Here is a 21,153-nt window from a genome sequence, read left to right as displayed (position 1 = left end):
AAATTAGTCGGTAGATGTAGCAAGAAGCTGCTAGCTGGTGGCGGTAGCTTTTTAGATATATTTAGATGTTTGACAAAGTAATTGGACCTTTTAATAAAATGTATAAAATTACTAAAATGGGCATAACTAAAAACAATAATAATAAATGTATTTATTTTGGGATGTTATTTAAGTAAGGGGAGGGGGTGTTTGGGATTCCTTATTTTACCTCCTTATAACTTTTTATTAATTTACAACATTATAACTTATGAAACTTTTCCTCTCACAATATAAGCAATCCCAAACACCTTATTACTTTTCGAAATGTTAATAAGTTATAAGTAGGTGAATATAAGCAATCCCAAACACCCCTAAATTAAAATACTAAAAACTTGTAGCTCTTTCTAAACGTTACTAGTAGAAGCTTTAAACTTTAAGTTTTTTCTCCTGACCTAAAAACTTCAAACTCCTTAAATCAAACAAGACTTTTAATTGAGTAGGAGTTTTTTCTTAAAAGCTTGAATCTTGATGCTCTTAAAAGCTTCATGCTAAACATAACCTTTATGTTATTTGTCATCAAGTGGTGCCCTGCTTACGGTGCGCGCATATAATGTATATATGTGTGAACCCTCGGGTGGGCAAAAGTAAAATTGCACTAATTTTGACGTTATTTTACTAATCTCGTGAAAATAACGATAAAAGTGATGGAAGGTTAATCAGGCATCATGTGGTGGCGTTGATAGTCGAAAGACAAGGGTACATGCACCAATCAGCCAGCGTCCCGATGATTGAGTGCTATGTGCCTTATGTCCAAGGCTTGATGCAAAACTAGTATAGAGCCGGGGGTCTCACCGGAAGCGGCCTCTCTATCCCCATGGGGTAGAGGTAAGGTTGTCTACATCTTACCCTCCTCAGACCCTACCATAGCTTTGTTATTAGTGGGATATACTGAATACGATGATGATGATGATGGTGGCAGAAAAAATATTTGGAGTTGCATGTTTAACAACGTTGGTTAAAAATTACAAATCATGTCCAATAGATCAAACCTAAATAATTTTTGTCTATAATAGACGAGATGTAATCGTTGGTTCGATAGTCATAAGAAAATTTTTCATTGTCAATCAATTTATAAAAGATATAAATAAGTAATACATAAAGTAATAATAATTTTCACGTGATACATTAAATATGAAAATATAAGAACCAATTTGCTAATTCAGTAGTTCCCATCATAGGCCTACATACCATTGTTACTACTTACTAGCATTGCTGCGTTCATGTGACAACTATTCCCCACCTTTAAACCATCATCCTCATAATAAACTCACGAAGCCAAATAATCAAAATATAATGGGAAACTTTGAATTAAAATAACACAAGCAATTGAGAAACCAATACTCTGATTAATCTTTTATAATAAAAATCTTGTTGAGGTGTAAAACCTTGCAAACTCCAATCCAACCCTTGATTTAAATGCTTGAATGGTTGAGATTGATTCAAAACAAATCTGTTTTTTATTTGATTATTTTGATATAGTTAAGTACAAAAAATGCAATTTGGTTAAAGCAACTTTCATACTTTGTGTTTCTTACCTCATATAGATGTACCAATCATGTATTCTCTCTTATGTTGGAATACCAACAGACGTATATTATTAAATTCGCCGGACCCAACAGTGGCTGTTCAGGGGACGCAGACTCCCTATGAAGCTTCATTGTTCCCCGGGATAGGTTTTTGGCCTTTTCTGCGCAACTTAGGTTATGCCTAAGTGTTGCATATATGTTTCCTTGTATCATATTTACTAAACGAACCAGGCTAACCCAAATTGCTCTTTCATGTTACTCTTACCAAGAAACATGTCAGGTAAGGGCATCCATATTGACATATCTTTTCGGCTAAGGAATAGGAAATCCTTCTCCTGTTCCATAAATCCAGTTTGCATTTCATCCGGGTATATGCCTTAACAAGCATCACACAATGGCAGATTATAAACCTTTAGTAGAATGATTGTTCGTAACCCAACAGTCAGTTTATTTCTATCTCACCATTTTCATTTCAAATTCACAATTTGAAATTAGTTCTCTCCATAGATCCAAAATCATGAAATGGAGACGAAGAGAAAAATGACGCCGGAGAATTTGAACAATATATGCTATGGCAAAATAGTTGAAGAATCACCGTCATTTCAGTTGCAGTTCTCGAAGAAGATTCAAATATAATGATAAACATCTTTTTCGTTGAGATTTGGAATTTTTTTCCTTCAAAAGGCGGATCAACAACGAAAAGATTTGGGTCTAATGATGAATTCAAAGGTGTATTGGTTATTGGGTATGCAACAAAGAATAGAAATAAAAGGAAATTAAGGATTTCATTTCTAGTATGCCTAGAGGAAGACGAAAAGGATATCAAGTTTGGATTTGAAATATGGATGTGAACATAAGCCACCTGCCTATTTCTTTCATTAATTCATAATCATTTTCATTATTTGATGGGATTTTTAACATTAAATGTATATTAAAATGAGTATATACACATTTAATATATACTATTTGAATGACATCTCCGATTTGTTCATGTATATGCATAAATTTAATACTTTTCAACCTTTCTTTTTAGAAAAAAAAATTCAATTTCAAAACAAATATAACTTAATTGTTGTCGACACTTTTTAAATTATATATAATTTACTTGACACTTTTATTACATGTGTTACAATATTATAACTTCTATGACAATTTTGATGATATATGTTTTATACTAATTCATATGCTATATGTTACTTTTCAGTAAAAAGTTAATATAAAAAGTTTAATAATACGTATGTAACACTATTAGAATCTATATAACAATATTTTTGTTACATGTGTTACACTATAATAAATTTATAACATATGTTATATGTAATCACTGATCTAACCATAACCGTTGAGACAATGATTGATTATAATTAATCCACCACTTTATCATGTATAATAATGCACAATTACACTTACACATAATTAGCATTGGAATTAAAAGCATAGTCATTCTCCACTTTCATTCCACTCAAAAAGAAGACCTAAATTTCAAGATTTTATATGCTAAACATAAACAAAAATGAATCTCATTTGTTTACACCTCACTATATTTAGTATCTAGTAATTATCTATTATCTAATTGGTATATTTAAAAATTTTGGTGCCACAAATTTTATTTTAATATTTTATTAGTTTAGTTTTATTTTTGTGTAAATCATTTTAATACTTTACCAATTGTGATAACTTGGTATATTGGTTGTTGATATGTTTGTTAGAGCTTAGGAAAGGAAATTGGGAAAAGGAGTGTGTAAGTTCAAGTCCCACCTCTAGAAGGTTTTTTTTTCCATGTGGAGACTTTCTTTGAATATCTTTTTAGTTTATATATTATTATTATTATATTTGTTTTTGGTTTAAATATGTTAATTTGTCAAAATTACTATTGGGGTTTATTTTTTATACCGTAACGAACTTATTCGATACCCATCGAATTCGTGTCGATTCATTGTCGCAACGTCCATGTTTTACAGATCACATATACGTCGTTTTAAATATGTTATTTTTTGCATCATAAGTTATACAAGGGCCGCTAATATACCATATTCATGTCGGTTCTCCTCCTCAACGTGCGCATATTTTTTTGCTTTAAATATGTTAATTTGATGTATCTGGGTGTTGACGAGTTAATTTTATTTTGCTTAGCTCCGGTTACATAGCCCGATGCCTATCGAATTTGCGTTGGCATATAAGCAGCCAAACATCATCAGCCCGACACAACGCGCCGGGTAACTCACCTAGTTTATATCATAACTAGTTTGAGGCTCGTGTATTACACGGATAATTGTTGAAAATTTTAAATTTTGACCATTAAGTGAAATACAATCAATAAATTGATTATATATTGTTAATACAATTACAATTAAATTAAAATTACAGAAATTACATAACTAAGATTACACAAATATGTAAAAACTTCCTTATACACTACATTTGTGATTGTATTAGCAGGTATACATTGTTTATCAAAAATCAAAATATTTAGTCCATATTTGCTTGTAACTCTTAATAAAGTAACACATAGGTCTGTTTATAATTCTTGATATAACCATAAATAGTTTTCCGTGTGACAAAAAAGGCTCTCCAAGTACATACCAACTCTAGATAAATGAATATATATATCCATGATACTAATTAAAAAATTTTCGCACGCATAAAATATCATAGCTTTTAATCAATTAATATGATGTCATTTGAGAAATCTGCTCATGTTTATAAAAAAGCATGATTATCCCAAAAACCATATACCTGAACTTTGATGATATAATCATCTTTAGAATATTTACAATTTGAAATTGATTGATCATGATAAATTTGTTGTCATTACTATTCAATGTATGACAAAATTTAATTAACTTTATATTTTACAATTAAAATTATAAAATCAAGCAACATAAAAATCGAAAATTTAAATATAACAAAATGATTTGTTTATTTCATATGAATGTAGTTGCCAGGAAAATAAAAAATGCATACTAACATTAAAACCATGTTCAAATAATAGTGATTATACTGAGTTAAAAGAATATTAGAAGATTTAAAGTTGCATAAAGTGAATGTATTGATTTTATTTATAATCGTTGAAAGTAGGGTTGTCACTTTTACCTGTAACATAAAACCCAACCCAAGAAAACCCGTACCTGAACCCAAACTAACCCGACCCGAGAAACTCGAACCCAAGAAAATACTAACTCGAACCTGTACCGACGTAATTCGGGTTGGATCTTGGGTCCGAATTCTAGGTTTCGGGTCAACCCAAAAACTTTTAGTTTTAAAAGCATATGTATTTTTAGGTATTAAAGGTTAAGCCTTAGCCGCTAACGTTATCAAAATTTAGTCCAAGTCGATTGTTCTCATTCCACATATTATGAATCGAATGTTTATTATTTTTAATTTTGAATATAAACCATAATAAACACTTCAAATTTCACTAGTCGCCTCTTGTCAATCCATATGGGGAATACTTATTATATGTAGTAATGGATTTAGTTGGAACAAACCTATAATTTTAATGTCATATATTGAAATGACTTGAAAGATAAGGACCATATATGAAAATTGGTTGAAAAAAGGTGAGAAGAGCTATGGTATTGACAAGTGGCAAAAATGATAGGCTTTTATTAGAATAGATAGAATAGATTGATAAATGATAACATTTACTATGTTAACATACATTATATCATGTTAATTACATTTATATAACATATAAAATTAGAATCATAATTAAAATCTTGATGTGGAGCTCATACTCGAGCTCGTTTATAAAATAAGATTTGAACTTTGGAGTAGAGCACATATATGTGTATAAACAGAAATCAAGTTAACGTTTAACGAGTCAATCTCAAGAACCCGATTTTGGTAACATGAGGGTTTGATGATAATATATAAATCTTGGGATGTTAATTGTACAAAGAGCAAAGTGTAGGGTGGGTTTATGAAAAAGTGTCTCATTGACAAGTGTGGACTCAATATAAAATTTGTTTGTACTTATAAAGCTATCATTTTTAAGTATTGTTTATTCTTCGTCTGCTTGCATATGATTTATTCGCGTAACAAGCTGTAATTGTATTCATTATGTTTCTCAATTAAAAACACTAGTTTGTTAGGTTTATAAATTTGTTTGTTTGTAATAAAAGGTGGACCTAGATATCTCAGCTCAACTGATTTGGAGAATATTTTTGTATACTTGTTTTATACGTGTAATTTATGATACTTTTTTGCGGTTAGTTTTCTTATTTGTAAACACGTGTATTATATGAGTTGAATATTAGAATTTTTCTTTATTTTTTTTAGTTGTAAAGTTATATAATACGGAGAGGTAAAAGTGAAATAAAACAAACGAGTGCAAATTAATCAGGCTAACAAAATTGTAATACATGACACAATTATTTATTTATTAGATATAAATATATTTTTGAACGCCCAAATTTTATTAACAAGTGACTCGTCACTACAAGCCAGTGTAGCAACCAATTACAACATACCCCCAAATTATATAAAATTGATTTAAAAGGAAAAAGTACACCACTTCTCTTAATCGAATCCAACCATTTTGCTCATATTCTTGACCCAAATAAACACTAATTTTTTTTGTCTTCTTTATTCTAGTGATCAACACCCTTGTGTTGTGTTATTGAAGATTATTTCATTCCCCGTCTCTCGTAGAGACCAACATGCTGTTAAAGTAATTAAATGGATGACTTGTCTGTGTCTTCGTTCCCGCTTTATATTGGTATGCAACTTAGTAGATCTTTCACCTCCAAAGCGTAGATCGGTAGGATGGCACATCAACTACTAATAAATTATATATATATATATATATATATATATATATATATATATTATTTTAATTATTCGTACTATAAAAATATAACTAGTCCTGTCTCACTAGGGATAGTAACGGGCCGGGTATTGGTAATCTCATGCCCATACCCGTTTGTAAAACAGTGTCTCATACCCGGCCCATTACCTGTCGGGTATTTGTCGGGTATTAGGCATACCCGCGGGCATCGGGTATACCCGTTGGGACTTTCAAGTACATTTTTTTTACCCATTATAATTATTTTATACATTTTATTCATACAACAATTACTACAAATTTAAATATATCAATCAATCAATCAATCAATCATACCTAGTGAAGTCCCACCAATATCAAAGCTATAAGTAGGGTCTGAGAATGGTGGGATGTAGGTACACTGTACATCTATCCAATGGGATAGAGAGGTGGCTTTCAGAGAGACCCTTAGCTCTTGACTACATATGTATGCGGCAATATAAAAGGAAATCAAAGTTCAACTATAGTATAATTGATAGTAGCACGTAGTAAAAATGAAAATTCTATATATATTATATATATATATACTAGGTTACAAACCCGTGTATTACACGGGTTTGGAAAATTAAATCTCATAAATTATCTTATTATATTATTATGGTTTTCAAGTTATAATAATCATGTATAAAAAAACACATCAAAACTCTTAAAAAAGTTAAAGAGCTGAAAAATGTAAACAAACTGCTTATAAATATATTGTTCTGTTAGTTTCAACATACCTTGCTATCGAACTAACATTTGCAAGAATTTCCATCAGTAAAAAATTACCAAAGGATTCAAATTGAGGGTTTAATAATATTAAATTATTAACCACCCATAACTAATAAAAAATAAACTTTCTAACTCATTCCTTAGGTTATAAAATTAGAAGCAAAGAAAGTGCAATGCTAATAAAATTATATGTATTTTATCATAATTTTTTTCGGTTTCAAACATGTCATCTTATTAAAATTTTTAATTTTAGATGATCTTGACACACTTTACTCAACTCCAACGACATACAAGAAACTAAACAGTTATAATGAGTTTTATATTTTTGTGTAAAGGTAAAAAAAAGTGTAAGGAAAACATGTTCCGAACCAAAAGTAATATTTCTCCCGTCCCATTAAAAGTGTCTATGTTTCCTTTTTTAGTTTGTCACATTACAATTGTCCACTTTCAAAATTTATTAGCCAATTTTCAAGTTTATCCTTAAACATACACAACTAACAATAATAAACATTTAAGGGGACGGAGGAAGTATTTTTCTTAAAATGATCAGTTTTGACTCTAACTTGTACCGACCAAACCAGTTCTTATGCGTTGCCCCTACTGGCACGGTCTGCCCGTTTTGCCAGCTATAAGAGAACACAAGTAGCAAATATGACCCGTTTACTTAAAGGGTCTAATACAAGTTGAATTTTCCTGAAATGTTCTAATTCATACTAAAAGTGAGCATGTTTCAAGTGGAAATTGTTGTGACTCATTATATAAATCAGAGTAAAGATACTTTTTACTCTTGCAAATGTTTTATTCACAACAAATAAGTATCACGCTACCAAAAAACCATCATTCCTCCCGTGTATCAAACAATTTTGAGATTCTTGTATAGAATATTGAATACAAACAAATCATAATAGTAAACAACCAACTTAAAAGAATCATATTAGTATTTCGAACACTATGCTCAAGATCTTACTTCTTACAATGATTTTGTATAAAATCGGTTTGCAACACCCATAATTACAACCAGTTTCCTATCATTTATAATAGACAAATATCCTTTATGGCCTTAACTTGCAAGATTTGAAAAAAATGAGTATTATGCCGATAACATACAACACAATGCCATCACCACCAAGACACCCTCCCAATATGATATGAATTTTATTTCTAACCTTTTTATTTTTTTATTTCTAACCTTTTTATTTTATATACTACTATAAAATTATATAGATAAATCACTAATATAAAATGTTTAAAATATTCATTAATTGTTTTAATTATATAGTTATGACTTATGACTTTCAAAGTGGAATAATAAACATGCCACTTGGCAAAAAAATGAGACAATTAGGTGTCATGTGGCATAACAATAATTTTTGTTTATTATAATAGTAGATATGAAAGAAAATATCATAATGGTGTGTGACCAAAAATAAGGTAAATAAAGGCCCCTAACGTATTCATTTCTTCCTAAAAATCCTTAACTTTAATTCTACTTCTCCAAGAATTCTTATCCCTAACCATGTCCTCTAAGAGATTTAGGGGGTGTTTGGTAGAGAGATTTGAGGGTGGAGAATTAGGTTTCTCTTGTTTGGGAGAATTAGGCGGAGAATTGGGCGGATAATTGGTTTTCTCTGAGAATTGGGTGTAGGCAAAAAGTAGAGAAATCCAATTCTCTCCATTTGGAAGAGAAATGGAATTCTCTCTGCTTCTAAATCGCGTCTCTGCTCTACTCCGTTCGCGTATGATGATGATGATGCTCCGACCGGCGATGGTGATGATGATGCCGACGTCCGGCACGGCGGCCGACGCCGCAGCCACGTCCGTTCGCGTCTCTGAGCCAAAACGAAACCCTAAATCGCGAGGCGGTGTTGCGAGGCGGAACCCTAAATCGCGGTGTTGATGTTGCGCGGCGATGATGATGACGCTCTACTCCGTTCGCGGTGTTGCGACGCGTCTCTGAGCCACCATTTCTCCACCATGATGATGCCGAGGCGGAACCCTAATCACGTCTCTGCTCCCGTTTCTCCACCCATTTCTCTATTGTACCAAACAAAGGAAATGATTGTCAATTCTCCACCCATTTCTATTTCTCTCCAATTCCATTTCTCTACCATTTCTATTTCCATTTCTTCCCATTCTTTTTCTCTGTACCAAACACCCCCTTAGGTCTATCAAATCGTGCCTAAACTTTTCATCCCACGTCAATTTAGGTCGTCCTCTACCCCTCCTCCCCTCTATAGTAATGTTTTCATTATAATTTGTAATATATATATATATATAATATACTCACATTATAATTCATTTATTTGCCATTCAACATGGTTTATTGTAATTACTATACATTCTTTTTAGGGTGAGACATAGGGATGGCAAAAATACCCAAGCCATAATGCACTTTATATACAGAACATGACAATAAATAAATAATTTCATTATAATTTGTGTATAATTTTTTATATATATGCATTAAAACCTATGAAATACAAAGAATTTTGCGGGTATATAATTCGGGTAAATGGGTATGTGTTTTCGGGTAATCGGGTCGGGTATCATCTAATCCCATACCCGGCCCGTACCCTCGAAAATTTTGAAATCCTAATCACATACTCGGCCTATGCCCATCGGGTTTTGGGTATACCCGTCCCATTTATTTCGGGTATACCCGTCAGGCTCGGGTATTTTTGTCATCCCTATGTCTCACCCTAAAAAGAATGTATTAGTAATTACAATAAGCCATGTTGAATGGCAAATAAATGAATTATAATGTAAGTATATTATATATATTTGTAATATTATAATTTCAACTGATTCTATGCATTACAAGTTGTAAGTTATGCTTCTAATTTTTGTACTTATCTCATACAACTCATTTGGTGTGTTGACATCTGTACGCTTCTTTTACATGGGCATTGTTCTTGCATAACACGCTTCCCCAACTTCGCTAAAACCGCCAGAAACTTCCAATCACCATATTCTCTTCTCCCTCTCAATTGAATAATCGGTTTCGGCCGATAATCGTCCACTTTCAGTGGCAGAATTACCGACTACGACCATTTCATCTTGATCTTTCGTAGAGGGTGAGTGAAAAACGTTGTTGTTGCCGGATTCAGTTTTAGAACCCTAGGCGACGGCGATGGCAGTCACCGGCTGTTTCCATGGCAGCGGAGGATCTGCAACTAGCTAGAAAGAGAAACAATGGCGATGGCGACAACCAGAGACTTCCTACACATAGACTGTTGCAGGTTTCATTTAATTCGTATGTTTTGTTAATTTGCGGTCTTTGTTTTTGTTGTTGTTTAAGCAGGGTTGGTGTTTCAGTTATTTGTAAAACATTTTTTTAGTTGTCTTTTGTATACTTGATGGTATGTGGATTGAAATTGTGGGTAATGATGATCACTGACTCATGTGTATGAAATATTTTGGTGATTTGATGTTTAAGGGTTAATACTCATTGTTGGTGGTGTGTGCTTCGGCAGGTAATGATGACTATTGACTTATGGTATTGTAGCTGTAGGTCTTGAATCCAACTGTTGTTCATTATCAGTGGTGTTTGGTTTGGGCTTCTTTTATTGTGGCTGCTATGTTGCTTATTTTATAGGTTGTTTGAAAAGGTGACCAATGGTGATCGTTGACTTTCAGGTCATAATGATTGTTATTTAGTATGCTTTGTTCTCTTTTAAACTTTTGAAATCAGAGAATGAGAAGAGAATTATGGAGAGAATGAGAAGAGAGATATGGTTTTCAGGAAGAGCAAGTTAATAGTATATTAGCAATAAAAGAAGCTCATGTGATCATGGCATATTATTCAGATAATATGTAATGGCTAATACTTTAAACGTTCATAAATTTAGCTTTTGTGAAAACATATTATTTAGACTGTTTTGGCTACTATCTACTGATCACTTTTATCATAAGAAGAAATCTACTTGATATAACGCAATCAGTTGGTTATGGGTGCATTAATTGGTAGTGTATATGACATGCATACATTCAACAATTTCAAACATATGATGATTGGCCAACAGGTCGTTTTCGGTACCAAATCATCGAATCATTTCTGGCGTAACAGCAACGCCTTAAAGAACTAATCCACTTAAAGTGCTTAGTTAATTTTTAAGGCACATACCCGACACAATGACTGGGCCACAAGATCTAACTGCCCCGCGCGGGTTTAAATAAACTAGTTTATAATCTAACAATATCGTCTTAAGTGTAGGCTTTCACTGTTGTACATTACGTTCAATATGTTGTACTTTGCTTTTCATCATCTTCCTTTGTCGTCTGTCATGCTACGTGTCTCTGTAAAACCGTGGCCAATGCTACGTGTCTCTGTAAAACCATGGCCAAACTCTGACAAACCACTATACACAAGGATATTATCTTCCCAATGCAAATTCATTCAACCACGTACACATCTAGATAGAGAGGGTGGAGTTGTCTGTGACTAACCGAGACGGTGGCGACAATGACGTTCTTACTAGGTCGATAGTTGCGGTGGTGGTCATGGTGGAACAAAACGTAAAGGGAGAGAACGAAAGTATGCATCATGGTGGAAATAGACGCCTCTACCACCATTACAACAGTTTCACGGTAAAGAAAGTTTTCTGACTTAGATGGTAACTATCCAAACTCTAATCAAGTTTTTGGCCGTTTAAATGCCTGATAACGACTGATATGTTGTGGGAGCAGCAACAAGGATCATGGTGTTGCGCGGTTCGTGGAGGTGGTTGAGTGGGTCAGTAAATTGGCGGAACCGATGGCTGTTGACATTGGAGCCGACAGCTGGAGAAGATGGTGATGGAAAGAGAGAAATTATGTCCTTGGATTTTATTGCTTTCCTGATGAATGTTCAATTCAATTATCAATTTTTCAGTTAAGTGATTCCGTTTATATAGTTTTTTAAATTGATTCATTCCTTACCATTATAATTAATTCTTTTAGTTTCTTCGAATTACTTCAAAAATTATCATTTATTTGTTCTACTAGATCTAATTCTTGGTTATTCTATATAAATGTAATTCAATTGTAATGGATAAAAGAACTGCAAACGTATTAGTTGACCAAAATGGTTTCATAGTCCGAGTACGAACACAACGTACAAGTAGGCTATTTAGTTGGTAGGCTAGAGATAAACGAACCGCAAACCCGGGTATTAGTTGATCAAATGGTTTCATAGTCCAAGTACCAACACAACGTACAAGTAGCCTAACGAGTACCAACGCAACGCACAAGTAGGCTACCACTAATTAGTTGATCGATTGGCTTCACATCCGAGTACCAACGCACCGCACAAGTAGGCTACGTAGTTGATCGAATGGTTTCACCCGCCACGAAGCGCGGGGTTGAATACTAGTATATTACAATTTCAAAGAAACTTTGGCTTTGAGAGTTGTACTTCTTGCATCATTATTTGTTCCCCCTTTGTTTTGCTATTGTGCTACACGTGTGTTGTAAGTGTATATGATTCTGCCAGGTCAGTTTTTTGTTTTTTTTTTTAAACGTGTAATGCTCTCCCTTGCTTCTTTTTCTTTATTAATGGTTCCCTTGACAAGATCTTCGCCACACCAGTGCACCACCACCGGTGGCAACTGATTATGTGATAGCTCCTCTCTCTAGCCTATTATGCCCACCACAGTAAACACCGCTCGCCGCCGTGACTTAACTCGGCACGTCGTCGGTTATCTTCCTCAACGACTGTTTAACCTTCAATCGACCAAAAACAATCACGTAATCCAAGTTATTGTGGCTGGAATCGATGAAAACATATATCTATGGCAACGGTTACCACATTGAAGAGACTACGTCTGGACAGGCCCAAACAAGAGGCCCAAGAAGTCAAGCCCAAGTCAGCCCAATCCAACTCAGTAGCGTCACGTGCACCTTAGACAAGCCCGAGGTCAACCACCGACCTGTCCTTGTTAACCTGAGGAGTCCAGAAATGAAAGGGACATAATCTTGGAGAGAAAACATGATCCATTGGATAATAGCATGTCCCTTGGCTGAGTCAAAGACCTAGTGGATAATAGAGGGAGCTGAAGGACAACGGTTGGGAGTGAGATCTTTTGAGGGTTTCATATATATATATATATATGTACACGTTCCCTTTGTAAAGACAGGTTAAATATGCTGAATAAAATATACTTCTTGTTTATATTGTTATCTCACTGAAACTTATCAAAAGTCACCTCACACACTACACTTGAGGTATCAAGCATACACAATCACATCACTATTTCAACTGGGGTTTCTACATTGTCAAATCACGTAATCCAAGTTATTGTGGTTGGAATCGATGAAAACATATATCTATGGCAACGGTTACCTTTATCTAAGAATGTCTTGATATAGAGTTTCAGTAGATAAGAGTTGGAGCTCATGTAGCCACCAGTATGGATGGTGGCCCTGAAATAGTTAGATGGTGAAGGTGGTTGGCCGTTGACACAGGCATTACACTTTCAAATGTTGTTTGCGGAAATAGAGACGCCAACGATTAGGTGGTCGTGCTGGCCATCGCCGTGTTTGGTGGTCAGGAGTTGTGTTGGTGGTTGTGCCACGGAAAAGAGAGAGATGGTAAGTGGAAGGGGTGGTGGCTGTAGTAAACGTGACAAAAGAATACATTTATATATATATATATAATTTATTTTAATAGACGAAAGTTGTAGTGATGGAGTTAAGGGCATGTTTAGGATTGCTTCTTTAAAATGCTTATTGCTTTTTGGAGAGGCAAAATGTCTAAAAATGCCCCTCCAAAAGCACCTAATAGCTGGTTATGTGTGGATGTTTACAGAGTCAAATATAAAAATTATTTTCTTTCATAAATAATGATTCATACATTAATAATTGGAAAATTTATTTGATCAAAGTATGAATAGCGAATAAGCATGCCTCTGTTAATAAAAATTTATGAAAAGTATTTGAATGTTTGTAACATTAATATGGCATCCTATTGCCTCTACATAGAGGGTTAATAAATGAGATGATAAAAAAAAATTTCTTTCTAAATGCTACATTATATATCAAAACACTTTGAACGATAACTTGCTTATTGGTCACTTTACAATAACAATAGGAGTTCACGACCAGTTTTGTTTTTCCTTTTAACACATTCATTTTATGCAGCCATTTTGTGTTTACCCCCCTGTTGTGTTTTTCCTTTTAACACACTCATTTTGTGTACCACCCCCCCCCCCAACAACGTGGGGGTCGTAAAACTAGTTTAGTGTAAATCAAACAAATAAATTGGCTATTCATTTTCATTCCAGAAAAAACATTAAAACATGAGCGAAATGTCACTTACTATCATCACCTTATTGTCTCTCAACATGGCCGGGCCTTGGGTAGTGCGAGCCGTTAACCAACCGAGACCATGTAACATTATACTTTTAATAATAATAATAATAATGATAAATAAAAGAATTGTGTTTACTTAATACTATGTTATTATTTAGTTAAGTTAAATAAAAATAATAGAGTATGAGTTTGAACAATAAAAAGATGGAATAAGAGATGATGATGAGCCTTAGGTTCATGGGCTTAGGGGTATATAAACACCTTAAACATCCCTAAAACCCTAAAACTCTCATTTCATTCATCCAGCTTCCTCCAGACACTCAAAAACATACACAAACACTCCTCTTCCATTCCGGCTTAGATCCAAATCCGAACCAAGAAGAGTGTGTTAGATCTTCGTCATATAAGTAAGAAACACGTCTAGATTCACGTGTTGAATCAAACTCGAAGCTTGAAGTGAACCAAAAAGGTACGTTTTAGGTTAAGTGTTAAGTTTTTGAGGTTGGTTTGCCCTAGAATTTGATACTAAGGAAAATCGGGTCTTATTATGTAAGAAAAATATAAACTTGAACATAAACAAGTTGTTTGGAATGAAATGGGACAAACAAGTGACGTTTGGACCGTGTAAATGTCACACCTGGACTTAGGGCCTAGAAGTATGACCACGAGTTGGTACATGTTTTGTAAATATATAAGAGTTTATGGGTTAATTTTAGCGAAAGACTTTTAGTTTAACTAAAATACTAATTTACATTGAAAATTTACTTGGGAATTAAATACCCAAGTATTGGTTTACAAAATGCTTGTTAATGTTACAAGGATTTCATTATAAAAAACTAAGCCATCTTGTAACATGAGCTTCTATTTCCATGATGACTCAAATCCTTGCTATTGCTTATTAATACTTAATTACTTGCAATGGGTGGAAAAATACGTTAGCTATGTGCTTGTAAACACGTATGACTTTAAAAAGGTTTAAAGTACCGTAACAATATAAATATAGTTTTCTGTATAAGCTCAGCAGAAAGTATTTCATTTATGGGATTTGTACCACTACCCTACACACACAAAAGTGTTCCCCGAGCCATGTAGCCCATAATGGAGAACTAATTATGGTTGTTAGCCCGCTGCCACGTAGCCTTTGACTGTTTAGGCTAAACATTTATGTATGGATCCAGACACATGTGTAATCGATCTGAGTTGCTTTTATTTTTATCTTGTATTATAACATTTTAGAGATCACGTAATCTCATGTAAACGTTGGCTGACTCTTTAAGATAAACAACCCATTCATCTTATAGAGTATAATTATGTTTTGACAGTTTGTAAAGGTTTAACGTATTCACCTGTACCGTCAATGTGCGTTTGAAAACCTTCTTGATCATAAATGAGAATGATATTAACCTATACATAATTTGTTTTTTATAAATATTTGAATGGTGTTTCTTGATTAAGCTACTGTCCTTGAGCTTAACCTTGATAAAGTTTCCAACTTTGTTTGTGAATGAGAACACTCGTTTTATTGTGACGTTTGACATAGCATGCTTTGGCTTAATAGGTTCTAACACGCTGGTGAGTTTCTCCAAATAAACGGGTCCCGCGATTGATTGGGATTTATACGAATTACTTTTCTTTGGCAAAAAACTCACTACTTATGATACCCACCTCACAGTTACTACATGCCCGTCAAAATATATCTTTATTAACATTACTTGTAAAGAAGTAACATTTTATAAAAACTCTTTATGAATATTATAAAATCTTTTCAAGGTTAAAGGCCATAGCCTTGTTTAATGTCTAAGCTATAACTTGAATAACTTAAACATAATTCCTACCTTAATGCGAGTACTCAGAATACTAATAACAAGAAAAGAATGACAACTTGACGGGTAGGATCTTGATATAAGTTTGCTTATATGATTGATAACTCGTTTGGGACTTCAATACTTGCCCATACTTCGAGAAACTTGAATGTCGATTCGCCGTGGCAATCGGGCACGCTTCCCTAGGTTGATTATATGAAAAATGAGAGTGGGGCACGCTTCCCTAGGTTGATTATATGAAAAATGAGAGTGATTTGGGATGAGAATGCCTTAATGCCCGTCACCCCCTTTTATAGGCGAATTTTGCAACTCGTCGCGATACGCGATGGGTTTTCTTTAACCCCGTCACATAGCACGACGCCGTAATTTACACCGCCATGCCACGTGGTGACACGTGGCCTGTCAAAACGTGCCATGTGTTGACACGTGGTTGGACACGTGTACCCGATTACTTAATAGGGTCATTATGTAACGCGATGGTCTCATGGTAATCGGCCATCGCGTATCGCGGAGCCGCCCGAGTATCGATTTCAGTGTAGATCCATTGCGTATCGCGATGGCTCTTAATTGTCCCATCGCGTATCGCGATGGGTCCATATTTCAATTTTTCTATTTTAAGTCCCCAGACTTTAGGAATCAACATTTTTGGCTTAATTCTATAAGGGTAATTTACGTGGTGCTACATCCTTCCCGCATTTTGAATAATCTCGTCCTCGAGATTTATTGGAATAAATGTGGATACTTTTTATTCATTTCTGACTCGAGTTCCCACGTATACTTGGGTCCTCGTCTAGAATCCCATTTAATCTTCACTAGCTTGAGTTGCTTGCGTTTGAAGAACTTAATCATGCTGTCTTCAATTTGAATCGGTTGTTCTACAAACTTAAGTTTTTCATTGACTTTAACATCTTTTAAAGGCATCGCACGAGTTTCATCGGCTAAACACTTGAGTTGTGACAAAGTGAAATGGGAAGTAAATGAGCTCTATTTATAGGTAAACATGGCCAAAGATGATAACAAAGAATTAAATTTGGTCAAGACTTGTTAAGGACTTGAATAACATTCAAAACTTTTAAAAGTATCATAAAAGTTGAGTTGAAACGTAAGGAATATAATCAAATAAATTTATTATCAATGGAACCCCTTTCCTTCGATCACTTCCACCGAATAGAAAATACAATGACACTATCTTTCGGTGACAAACACAAATAGCATGTCGCCGCTGGCAGCTTGGTCCAATTGACCTCTAGCCGATTCGTAAACTCGCTGCCGATTACCGCTTGTATTTCGATCCTTGTATTGTTTCCTCTGCTTCTTGTTTCTTGATCTTCTCTGAACTCGTCGTTTGAGGAACTATTTATCAGATTGATCGAGCATTTTTCCAACTTGACTCTTTCTGGATCAGGCTCGTGGTCACTAGATTTTAAAGCCAACAAACTGATCGATGAATCTTAATGTTGACTGCTTCAATTCTTGTTCTTTTTGAACCCTAAGCCTTATACTGAAACTGTTCTTCGCCAGAAATTAGACGATCACTAGAAACTTGTACAGTTGTAATTCACCGCCAAGGTTTCCCAAGATCCATTAACCCCAGCCGCTGCCCTTGATCTCTAATCACCTTCAGAATCCGTCACAAGGTCTGTGATATGAGATCTTGATCGGGATGCCTTGCTCGTCGTGAATCGAGCTTACCATGAAGCTCTGATACCAATTAAAAGACAATCAGATTTCAAGTCTAAGCCTTGATTGTATTATTGATTGTTATTATTATTACTTGATTACAAATAACCCCTATTTATAACCGTACAATTCTTTGTTAGACAAGAATATGAGAAAAACTAACTCAAAAAACCTTTAGGATTGCAAGTACAAGAACTGGATCCTGTACTTACGCAAGATTACACTAACATGTTATTCCAATTTCCAAGTAGCCGAGCTTTTATTTGTTGGTCGTTCAAAAGAAAGATGTTTTTAATAATTGCAGCTTAAATTAAATCTTTTTAATTGTGTTATCAAGTCAATAAACTTTTAAATTTTCTATTATAACTTGAAATTGCACCTCACAGAAGCTGGTTTGATTAAAGCTTAGTTGATATATCTTGCGGGTTCGTGGTTTGGTTTGAAGTTCATTGTTTTGAATTTGTGGACAGTTTTTGTATGTTCAGTCGCTTCTAATTTTAGTTAATAAACACTCTCACACGAGTTTCAATCGTTTTAGTTTTGAGGGTCAAGTTATTCTATAAAGAGTAACAAAAATGAGAAGTGTGAGAAGCCATAAATAATTGACATGTGTCAAGTGAGGACAAAAAGAAAAAGGGTATAGAGGTAATTGTACACATTTTCACTCTCCATATGCAAAACACATGTTAATACCCCCATTATTTTAGAACGTTTATAATTTTTTCGTATGATATTTTTTTTTTAAAAAATTCATCATAATAAAAAACGCTTTTTTCATCTTTAATATGAGTATGATTTTTGTTATATAAAATTTAAAACAAAAATTACGTCATTGTGTCTTTTCGTACACCATTGTGTCTTTTTTCGTCATTGTGTCTTTTCGCACACCATTGTGTCTTTTCTCTTATCATTGTGTCTTTTTTCATCATTATGTCTTTTCGCACACCATTGTGTCTTTTCGCTTATCATTGTGTCTTTTTTCGTCATTGTGTCTTTTCGCACACCATTGTGTCTTTTCGCTTATCATTGTGTCTTTTTTCGTCATTGTGTTTTTTCGCACACCATTGTGTCTTTTTGTTTATCATTGTGTCTTTTCGCACACCATTGTGTCTTTTCGCTTATCATTGTGTCTTTTTTCGTCATTGTGTCTTTTCGCACACCATTGTGTCTTTTCGCTTATCATCGTGTCTTTTTTCGTTATTGTGTTTTTTCGTCATTGTGTCTTTCAACTCATCATTATAATTTTTTAAATACTAATAACACCGTTGTGTAATAATAATATGTAAAAATAATGATAAAATAACAACAAATTATCTAATACATAAAACACAATGATTAATACATGTTACACAATAACTTGAAACGCAAAACACAATGGTGAATACATACAATGACCTAAAACGTAAGACACAACGGTGAATACGTATAACACAATGACCTAAAACGTAAGACACAACGGTGAATACGTATAACACAGTGACTTGAAACGTAATACACAATGGAAACAACATATTACACAATGACTTGAACGTAATATACAATGAACGCAATACTATTTTTCTCAAATTAAATAAATTTGTCATATGTCAATCCGAATAAAAGACAATGAACATATTAAACAATGACTAAAAGTCAATGACGAACAAAACGACACAATGCCGTAATCTTTGTTTTATTTTTTGTCTTTAATATGAGTACCAATTGAAAAATACAATGATCAAAATCTATACTACAATTCATATGAAAACTCAACTAAAAGACAAAATGAACAACAAAAAAACACAATTAAAAAAACCCATTAATTTTTTTTAATTTTATATAATAATATGATACTCATATTAAAGATAAAAAACGCTTATTATTATGATGAATTTTTTTAAAAAACATAATGTCGTATGAAAAAGTTATGGACATTTTAAAATGATAGGGGAATTGACATGTGCCTTTCATGTGAAGAGAGAAAGTCAACAAATGTGAGTTATTACCTTCATGCCTTTTCCATTAATTTTAGACAGAATTACAAATTTTGTCCTTTAAAAATAGCCAAAAACCGGTTCGTGTCCTTTTCTAAGTTTTCTTGCAGGCGGTGTACTTTAAACTTTTTTTTTCTACACGTTATGTCCTTTACGCTAACTGGGTTAGAAAAACTCAGTTAAATGACAACATGTGCATAGCATGTGAGGGCATATTGGTCTTTTCGTCTACTGGTAGTTATTTATAATTAAAAAATAAATTAATATATTATAACAAAAATAAATAATAGATATTAAATATATACTCTCTCTCTCTCTTCCCGTCTTCTTTCTCTCTCTCTACTCTCTCCCTCCCTCTCACTACAGCAACACCACCACTGCCTAACCACCAAACCAACCACCGTTCTCAGCCGTGACCACCACAACTACCATCACCACCAAACCAACTCCCTTTCTTCTTAAGTCACCACCAAATCAGGTGACCTAACTCCATTAAGTGACCAAAACAAGTCCCCCTGTACCGAAACCGGCAAAAACTCAAACACCCTTTTCGTAATTTCACTTGAATTGATACCCGACAAGCTCCCAACAAAAACCCCTTTCGGTAAACCCGACAACTGGGATAAGGAATCAACCAAGTACCCATCAATTATAGTCAAATTGGGCAAATGGGTTTGTTATAAAACACTCGAATTGGTTAAAGATTGATGAATTGGAGGATACGAAACCGGTGTGATATCCGATTGCTTGATGAAAGACGTGTCTGTGAACCTGAAAGGCTTGTCTTTGCGTGAAGGCCATGGGGTGTTGAGAAGGGTTTCTGAAGATAAAGATCGAAGCTTTTCAAGATTTGGTGAAGTGGGTACGGAGTCTTCTAGTGATTCTGCGATTTGGAGGACAAACGGGTCGGATAGGGCGGAAATTGGGGGTCGGGTCAAAAACCTGGGTTTGGGTTTTCTTGGTGGTGTGAAGGATGGAGATGGTGTTGTGTGGAAGATGGTGGTGAAAGCTGAAACAGTTAATTGTATGGAGTTGGGTCACCTGATTTGTTTTGGTCCATAGATCACTGGTTTGGTGGTGATGGTAGTTGTTTTGGTCATTTATTTTAAGTGACCCAACTCCATAGATCACTGGTTTGGTGGTGATGGTAGTTGTGGTGGTCACGGCTGAGAACGGTGGTTGGTTTGGTGGTTAGGCAGTGGTGGTGTTGCTGTAGTGAGAGGGAGGGAGAGAGTAGAGAGAGAGAAAGAAGACGGGAAGAGAGAGAGAGAGTATATATTTAATATCTA

The sequence above is a fragment of the Bidens hawaiensis genome, unplaced genomic scaffold (assembly GCF_021521415.1).
Source record: "Bidens hawaiensis isolate Kalapana, Puna unplaced genomic scaffold, B.hawaiensis_p1.1 tig00000001_1, whole genome shotgun sequence".
Taxonomy (NCBI): domain Eukaryota; kingdom Viridiplantae; phylum Streptophyta; class Magnoliopsida; order Asterales; family Asteraceae; genus Bidens; species Bidens hawaiensis.
Note: the sequence above shows the minus strand (reverse complement) of the source record.